General features: G+C 49.8%; 1 protein-coding gene across 3 annotated transcripts in view; it reads left to right on the top strand.

Moving 5' to 3' along the window:
* Positions 1-5,220: 5,220 nt before the first annotated feature.
* The window catches only part of RFTN1 (raftlin, lipid raft linker 1), a 191,714-nt gene continuing 187,406 nt past the window's right edge, over positions 5,221-9,528 (top strand). Inside the window, exon 1 of one of the 3 annotated variants that reach the window (XM_036078081.2) lies at positions 5,221-5,346. The gene's annotated coding sequence lies outside the window, so the exon portion shown is untranslated. Of the gene's footprint in view, positions 5,347-5,605; positions 5,705-5,889; positions 6,057-9,528 lie in introns of those variants that run through there. The other 2 variants (XM_036078080.2, XM_036078079.2) reach the window with 2 other exon arrangements.

Raw genomic sequence — 9,528 nt, 5'->3', positions numbered from 1 at the left:
CTGCCTTGTAAGGAGGATCTCGAGCTGGTCCACTCAGGCCCATCTAAGTACAAGCCTGACGGAAATAGGTAGGAGCATCTTTCATACTCAGATCTTTGCACTGTCCCTGAGGGTGTGAAGAGCCCTACTCTCCATCTCAAGGGCTAAACGGCATCTTTGGCTATTAAATGAGGTTTGAACTCAAGGAATAGGAATTAGTCCTTCTGGTCGACTCACTGGTTGTTCTCCGGCTGCTATTTATGGGAGTTCATTGCCAAATGTAGTGGGAAGGATGAACAGCATTTTTCCTTCCTCTGCTGAAGATCTGTAGTGCTCCTGGACAAGTTCCAAAGTTGTCTAGTTGTCTACAGGGTTTCCAAGTGTTATTCTGGATGATTCTCACTTGAATAGAGGGAAGTGGGCTTCTGAATTCTGACTATAGTCAGTCCCTAAGTCCTACCAGTTGCTCCCTATTGACGTAGCCTCTCTGTTTCTCTCAGCTCACCTTGCTCCCACTTGGCAACTTTGATCTATTCTTGGAAGGTGTGTGTGTGTGTGTGTGTGTGTGTTTATGTGTGTATGGGATAGTGGGGCAGTAAGGAAGGAAAGGAGACGTGATAGGGGACAATGGTTCTACTTGATTTCATATTTTTCCATATCTTTTAAATTTTATATTGGAACCTCGACTTTCAAAACCCCAAAGCCCAAGAATTTTACTTTTTTTCCCTTGTATTGCCATGATAACTCTCTCTTGTGGCATGCTGTGTCTTCTCTAAACTGATTCAAAGAGGGTTGGTACTGCATCACAAGAAATACAGTGGGAGAGGGGAAGGAATCGTGGTGGGAGGGAAATCATATCAATTAATGGATCAAAATCTTATTCTGATAATAAATCTGATTTATTTCCACAATCTTCTTTTTTTGTAATCTGTAGAATATATAGGCTTCTATATATTCATATGTGTGTGTGTGTGTGTGTGTGTGTGTGTGTGCGTGCATAATCTCTGGTAATAAAGTTTGTTCACAAATGCAAGTCAGTAGAAATGTCCCACGAATGGAATAACCAGTGAAGGGCTATGAGTGTGGATAGCTTTTGGTAAAGCCAGAGAGTTCCTCAGGCTGCACGAGGGGAACAAGGCTGCAGATAGCAGCACGCTTCACACAATATTCCTGAAATTCCGTCTCCTGGCTCTTTGCTCTGGAGAGCAAATTCTCTCTCAGCCACAGGAGGGCCCCTGCTCCCCTGAACCGCCTGTTTCACAGGCTGGGAATTCAGAGGAAAAATGAAGAATGGATTCAGGAGCCAAATAACAACAACGATACATATATATATTGTGTAATGGCGTGAATGGAACATTTGGCAATCGTGCGTTTCCTCAAACTGATGACGCCTGTGGCGGCATTTGCAGAGTAGTCGTCTGACCGCACTGTGGACCCAAGTCCCCGGCCTTGGCCGGTCAGTGCACACATACAAGCTCCCTGTCCCCACCCCAATTCATACCCGCACACAGCTGAGGGAATCCCAGTGCCGGACTGGAGCCTGGCACGAGTGTGCCCTGCTCCACGGTGACCGCGGGCACCACGGGCTTGCAAGGGGCACATCTGTGAAGGCTGAGCCTGTCATCATGAACCAAGGGCCGGGGGTTCCTCCAAAACCACTGGCTCTGGGGCACAGAATCTGGCCTCTGCCACCATGCCTCCTTACGGAGACCAGTGTTACCCTGCGTGGGGCCGGCTTCCGGCAGCCATCTAGTGTGGAGCGGCGGGCCAACCTGTGACCTCACTGTGGCTGCAAACCCACTTAAAATATTAACCGTGGTGATAAAGATGAATAATTCCTATGGCCCCAGGGCACATATGAGTTTACTTATCTTTCCCGTCAGCCCTGAAATGCCGCTGTTCAGCTGCCCTGTGCAAGATCTGCCTTTCGCGGCCCTGTGAAAACACAGGACAATAGCTCTTCAGGTCCCGAAGCTTTTGATGGGTCGGCTTTCTGCCTAAGTTGTTATTGCTCTTTACAGAATAGTGGGGGCCTGAGTTATTTTTGAGCTGAGTTGGGGGGTGCTGAGTGTGGTGAAATTATGGGGTGGGGCGAAGGAGGGCACTAATAGGTTTAGCTGGGCTTCTCCTTCCCTCCAAGCTTCAGCATAGCTGGGGTGCAGCAAAATTGCTCTGGCTACTGATACCTATGGCCTTAATCATCTCCGGCGTGGGGTGACGCTGCTGAGGCCAGGAGAGAGAAATGCTCCAGTGGGGGGTTCCTTTAACGGAGCTTTTGCAAGAATTGTACAGTCTGGCCACGGCTGCTTCTTACGCTTGCCTAGGCTGGCTTAACTCCTCTCCTTTCCACGGGGAGGCGGGGGGTGTGGGGAGAACCAGCTTCCCCATTAACTTGAGGCCTGCATTTTATCGACTGCGAACACTCAGGATCCCAGTTCTGGGGCCATCTGTGACCTGTCGTGCTATAATAGCTTGGTTTTCCCCGTGTTCAGCTCCCTCCCTGAGTACTTAGTGTTAAATCATAGGGGGAGGAAGTGTGAGCAGAGGAAAAACAGCACTATTACATGACCCCCGATGAGACCGCTGTGATAGAATTAAAAGCTGCCGCCCTAGGACATTCTAACAGATGACATTGTGAGGTTGCCAAGGTAACCCACCAGGATATAGTTCCAGCATCTTTGGGGTTGACGCTGGGTAGGCGAGGTCAGTCAGAGGTGAGTCCCAGCTGTCCAGGGTCTATCCCCTGGCTGGCCAGTCCATGGCAGCCAAGTGGAAAATCGAGGTTGACCTCTACACAGCACCAATGAACCCAATGTTGACTCCTCATTGGGTATTCTAGGTGAAAGAGAACTAGAATATTTGAGATAATTGTTCAATGGAGGTTACACAGAGCCTTGAAAGATCTGAATGTTAATGACTCATCCATTCATTCCATAAATGTTTATTGATCATCTACTATGTATCAGGTAGGAAGTGTCAGAATATCTAGGGGGAAAGGTGGAGAATTCTAGAAAACCCTAAAAAAAGGCAGATCCAAGCAGGGAAAAAAAGACATTTCAGACATTTACACATTGTTAGTACTCAGGAAAATGTCGAGTGGAAGAAAATGGAAACAATCAGAATAATTTATTAACCCCAATGATCAGGTGTTAAAAAAAAAAACTTATGTGCAAAAATTTATAGTGAAAATGATTTGCTTAAAAGAAATCAAACCTCGGGTGCCTGGGTGGCTCAGTCGTTAAGCGTCTGCCTTCGGCTCAGGTCATGATCCCAGTGTCCTGGGATCGAGTCCCACATCGGGCTCCCTGCTTGGCAGGAAGCCTGCTTCTCCCTCTCCCAATCCCCCTGCTTGTGTTCCTGCTCTAGCTATCTCTCTCTCTGTCAAATAAATAAATAAAATCTTTAAAAAAAAAAAAAAAGAAAGAAATCAAACCTCTTCCCCCAACCACAACCAGGTTACGCTGCCTTTTCCCTCTTTTCTCTTTATCTTCATTTAAATACTCCATGTTTACTTGTGAACTTCTGATTAACACCTATAAAAGTTACTTTTTTTCTGAGGTAAGGATTAGAAAGGATCAGAAAGATTTCAGATGGGCCCTGACTTGCAAAACTCAAGGCCTTGGCAGATAAATGACATAAAGATCCATCCCTCCTTTTGGCCTCATAGGTGGGTGTTCAAAACCAGGGTGGTGCCACTGGACCCTTGTCCCCACACACTTTGGTTTGAACCTGGACCTGGGCTGTCACCTGGTCTTATTATTTTCTCTCAGAGGGCAAGCCAAGGAGAGTGAGCTGGGGAGATTGGAATTGGTGGTGGTGAGTGATGCCGGCAAGTGGTGAGCTGGAAAGGGAAAGGAACAAAACACAAAACACAAACAAGAATGGTGTTGGGCGCAGGAGGGAGGAACACATAACTGGGATGGCTATGGAAAAAGAAAATAAGGAAGAAAATCTCTGAGAGAATCCTGTGTGAAACAGGAATTCCTGAAGGCAAAATAGTTCTTCCTTACCCCCTGGGGGGTGGTTATTAGTACCAGAAGGACCTCATTAAAACACTGTTGGGGCCCGAAACCAGCCCACCACTCTCTGGACTCTAATGCCTAAGGCCCCCTCTTCGCCCAACCAGAAAATGTAGATAATTAGATTATGTTAGCTGTCTTGTTGCGGTCTTCTTATAATATTAATAATAATAATGATAATAGCTAAGTTATAGAGTGCTTCCTTAACACTTTACACATAAAACCCACGAGGAAGTGCTATTTAACAAATGAGGAAACAGGCCCCGAGGAGTTAAGGCACTTACCCAAATCACACAGGGAGTAAGTATGGAGGCCAGGCCAGGCCAACCCTAACTGGCTCTAGGATTCCTGCTTTTAACCCCTACACTGTAATTTTGCTTTGTTTAAAAAGTTCCAAGAAAAAAAAAAATACTTTTTAATGGGCTCTCTGCCTCACGTTTTCACTTTACTAAGTCAGCCCTGCCCTGGTGCTTTATTTATATAATTGTCTCCTTGGGCAACCTAAAGTTGCAGGCCGAGATGGTTCCCCAGACCTCAAACCTTCTGGATACCTGAAGTAGGTGCAATAGGGTGTGGCAAGGAGCTGGTGGCATTATCCCTCTCCTTCATTAATCACTAACTCAGTAAGTAACTTAGACGGGGGGTGGGGGGGTGACCCACCTGTGGAATGGGAAGGAGGAACGGCCCACTCTCAATTATCCTCCCACACCCTCAGCCATCAGCCCCTTGGTGGCAGTCACCATCCAGCACCCCGGCTCAAATTTTGAGGGCACCTGGTGCCCTCCCTTGGTTAGGAGGGGTCGAGAGGGTGGATCCCGGAGCCTCCGACCTCTGCGCGGAGGGGCAGCGAGGGTCGCCCACGGGGTGCAGCGTGTGCGGCGCGCAGGTGGCCCGCCGCGTGGAGGCAGCGGCGCGGGGCGTCGAGGGGTGCAGGGCGCCCAGGGGCGCGGGGAGGACCCGCTGCTCCCGTGGAGGCGGTCAGGGGCCGGCGGCTCCCCCGAAGATGCAGCGCAGCATATTTTGCACATGAGTTCAGAGGAAGAGGAAGTGTAGCCGGCGGACGCGCGGCGGCGACGGGGGCGCGTCGGGGCTGGAGCCGGAGCGCGCCAGGCTCAGGGCGCAGCGAGCGGGAGCGCGGCGGCCGCGGGCTCCGCGGAGGGACGGACGCCCAGATCGCGGGAGGGACGGACAGCCGAGCGCGCCGCGCCTCCGCTTCCCGCCCCCACCCACTGGCGCCCACGCCTTCCCCGCGCCGCCTGCGCTGTATGGCACAAACTTTCCTCCCGGGACGGAACACGCCGTGTCAGGGAGCCCGCGCCGGCGCCTTCTCCTCAGCCAGTTCCCAACGGTAGGTGGGCGCGCGACAGGACTTGGGGTGTAGGCGGGCACAGGCCCGGCCATCTGGCCCCGCGGACCGGGACCGCGGAGGACCGGAGGAGCCCCGCGTGGCGCCTCCTTGCAGGTTGCCGGGGCTGCCAGAGGGCCACCGCCCCCACAACCGCATCCCTCGCCCGGGTTGGATGGAGTCGGCGCCGATCCACCGCACGCAGCGGTCTTGGCCAACTTTTTTGGAAAAAAAAAAAAAAAAAAAATCATCCCTGGCACGCTGTGGGGAGAGGCACCTAGAGCAGTTTGTTAGGGGTCGTGGGCTCTGCGGGCTCGGGGGCGCCAAAGAGGGAAGCAGAGGGGAAGCTTTGAGGCTACAGGTGGGTCTGGGACACTGCTGCAGGGGGTCCTTGGCAAAGATCAGGCAGGAGCTGGGCACGGAGTGCGGGTTCAGGAGGGCGGGAGGCCGGGGTGGGGCGGGGGCTGGGGGGTGGGAGGCGGCTCCCGGCTGCCCTTCTGCGTGCGCCCTGGGAGGTGGGTTTGTTGCTGGCGCAGGGGTGCTGGATAGATGGGAGCAGACCTGCCGCGCGTCCAGAGGAAGCGCCGCAGCCACCGGAGGCACAGAGAGCCTGGGCGCGGGGAGTCCCCGGCACTGAAAACGGCATCTCCCCTTCTGTCAGGGGATTTCTTTCCTCATCCTAACCCACTTTCCCAGGCTCAAGGGACGCCAGGGTAGGTCTGGGCCATGGCGGGGTGGTGGCGGCGTACATTTCAGAAAACCCGATTGTCAGGCATGCAACACTCCCCCTCCCCCCCGACCAGGGCCCGTGCCCTTGACCCAGGATATCGCCGTCTTGGCAGCGAGAACCGCGTGGAAGCCAAAAGTGCTAGACCCAGGCGCGCTCCCTGCTGCCTCCCGTAGCTCATGCTTAGCTGCCCCATGTGGTAGTGGGTGGTCCCCAGGGACACTGGGTGGTGGCAGTGAGTTTGTTGGGGGACTTAAAAACAAACAAACAAAAAGTATATCTATATTTTTAAAGTCTGGCACAAATGCCAAAATTGAGTGCCTGCCCTGGGTTTCCAGCAACAGTCCTTTCTTGTAATTGGTACAGCTGTTTTCAGATGCTGGGCGCGCAGTCAGGCTAGGCGTCTTCCAGGCCCTGCCATCCTGTGTCATCTCAGGATAAGAGAGGCCCTGCCAGGAAGGAAGGCGGGGGTAATGTGAGCGACCTCTGGGCCTGTGGGTAGGGCATGCTATGCACCCCACGTGTCCCTGGCTGCCGGGATTCCTCATTTGTACCTCTGAACAGCTGAATTCCCTACGAAGTTCAAGTGACCCCAGATGTCACCAAACCCCACAGAGGGGTTAAGCAACAAGCTGTTTGGGGCTCTTTGGTGTGTGCGTGTGTGCTAACCTCAGTGAAATCACTTTAACCTCAGACTGACTCTGCATCCTCTTTTGCCTTCAGCGCGGTTTCTGGTCCTGAGAACTGGGACCTCATCCTCTGTATATCAAGTCGCTGGGTTGGTTTTTCTTTGTTAGTCTTTTGACTCAATGGACACGGGGCAAATGGAAGTGGAGTGTTGTGCAGTTAGCTAATAGATTGGTGCAGGAATTGAAAGAGAACAAATTGGGAATGAGTTCTTTTTCTCCCTCTTGAGCAGGAATTTTTGGCTTCCATTCAAATAATTGCTTTGTCCGTAGGGAAACAGGCAGAAAATCTTTGGCATGAGTGATGAGAGTTCCTGTAAAGCTACTTGTGTTCTTCCAATCTTCACTTCTCTGCAGAATTGAAACTGTGTGGGCCCATGGCTTGGTGGGCATGGGTGTCTTGCCAAATTTCTAACTTGGTGGGCTAAAGAGTGGGTATTATGACTCTTTCCCCACCTATCTCATTTCTAAAAATATAAGAAAGTTGCAAGAACAGTAACCCCCAAATACCCATATCTAGAGTGTAATTTAGCAGTACTGGCTTTATTACACATCTATCGATTTATTCATCCCTCTATCCATCTTAATTCCCAACTTAAGTCCCATCCATCGGTAAGTCCCAACCTATTGTTTTATGCACTTTAAAGTAAATTACAGACATTGGTACAGGTCACTGCTAGATATTTCAGTGCCCTTATTATTATTCAGAGTTCAATATATGTTCACGATTTTCTTAAGGTAAAATGTGTATGCATAGAGTGAAATGCACAAATCTTGAGAGTAATATTTGCATAATGTTTTGATAGATGTGCACACCTGTGTAACCCTAGTTGCTATCAAGATAGACAATATTACCATCACCTCGAAAGTTCTTCATCCCCATTCCCGGTCAGTCCCTGCCCCTCTTTCAGGGGCAACAAATGCTGATTGTTTCTCACTGTTAGTTTAGTCTTGCTTGAATTCCTATAAATGGAGTTCTGCGGTGTTGTGTAAAGCTTCTTCTACTCAGCATAGTTTTGAGATTCATCCATGTTGTATATATCAGTATTTTGGGCTTTTTTTTTTTTAATTGCTGAATTATATATTCCAGGATATGTCCATACCACAGTTTGTTAATGTATTCCCCCCTGTTGATGGACACATGAGTTAGTCCCAGTGTGGGGGGAGTATTGTGAATGAAGCTGCTATGAATATTTGTGTACAAGTCTTCCTAGGGACATATGTTCTCATTTCTCGTGGGTAAATGCCTAGAAGCAGAATCATTAGGTCATAGAAGAGGTGTATGTGAACCTTATAAGAGGCTGCTGGATCTTTCTCCAACGTGGTTGTACCGTTTTTACAGTGCCACCAGCAAAGAATACAAGTACGAGATTCCAGATACGACAACCTGTTTTCTTATCCCAAAGTCAAGGGCGTGGCTTGGCCAGTGTTTTGGGGCTAGAGGGGTACAGAAATTGGATACCTGAGACAGTCCAAAGCACGTTGTTTTTATAGGTGGAGGAGTTGTAAGAAATCCCTGACTCTGCCAGTGAGTGAGTTTACACTTAAATTATTGCAGATGATCAGACAAATATTTTACTTGTAGAGATCTTCAGAGAAGGGAATTCCACAGGGGAATGTACCCTTGGTTGTGAAAGAAGATTGATTGAGTGCTTTCTATATAAAGAAAAAATAACCCCCAAACCCCACAGAATTCCACCATACTTCTGCTTCACCACTCCTGGGGGATTTCTGACATATTGGTCTGGCTGATGTGAACTTGGTGGAGGAGATTCCCATTGGATTTCACCGGCTTGCACAGCTGGCTGCGGAAAGCAGGTTGTGTTTGCTTTGCGAGGCAGATCAGATTTGGCTTTTTGAAGTCTCAGAAAACAGCTTTCCTGTTAAAGTGATTTGGCCTCTCAGTGAGAAACATGACCTGTCGACACGCTCTCGTTGTCCTGGCTGAGAAAATGGGCCAGGTCCCCTCAGGTCCCCTTACCCTTTGGTCCCGTTCTGTGGACCCGCCGCTGAACCTGGCCTTGGCTGATTCAGGAAACAGGAATGGAGCCTCCCGGACTGCGTGGGACCCCAGAATGAAATATTCACCTCTGGCCGAGGTGTCTCAGTGGGGTCAGAAGACAGTCTCGCGTCTTTGCCCTGTGTTTGGGAACTGTTGTGATCTGACAGCCACAGAGTAGGAGCACAGTTAAGTCTCAGCTGAACGATTCTGGTGACTTGTGGTACCCGACGGGGTGATTGCCCGTTTGGGGGTTGACCGTGAGTGCCAAGATGTCCCCAAGATGTATTTCTCTAGAGGCTACTTTACCGTAGCCTTGGAAACAGGTTCAGAGTGTTTCGGCCTAGGAAAACTTGCCGACTGTCAACTTCTATTTTAGTAGCACCGTTCTTATTTTATTACAGATTTCACTATTGTTATTAACAAAATAATAATTATAGCTCCCACTTGCCGAGTGCTTACCCTTGGCCTGGCACTGTGAGGCACTGTACATGCATTCTTTGAATTTAATCCTCAGGAGAGGCAAGTTCTACTCTTATCTGCACTTTAGCCTCGAGGAAACTGAAGCTTAGCGAGGTTAAGTAACTTGCCCTAAGTTCACTTTTTCACGTTTCCTAGACATAGGGAAGAGACTGTGATGTTCTGGTTTCGCAAATGAGAATACGTCTACAAGCACAGATTTCCAAATACATGAAGCCATAGGGTGATAGACACGAAAACTGGATAGGCACACCCACTCGGCAAGAAATGACACACTGGAATCACTTTCTTCT

This window comes from Halichoerus grypus, chromosome 1 (assembly GCF_964656455.1).
Source record: "Halichoerus grypus chromosome 1, mHalGry1.hap1.1, whole genome shotgun sequence".
NCBI lineage: Eukaryota > Metazoa > Chordata > Mammalia > Carnivora > Phocidae > Halichoerus > Halichoerus grypus.
The sequence above is the reverse complement of the archived record's forward strand: the minus strand, read 5'-3'. Positions and strand labels throughout refer to the sequence as shown.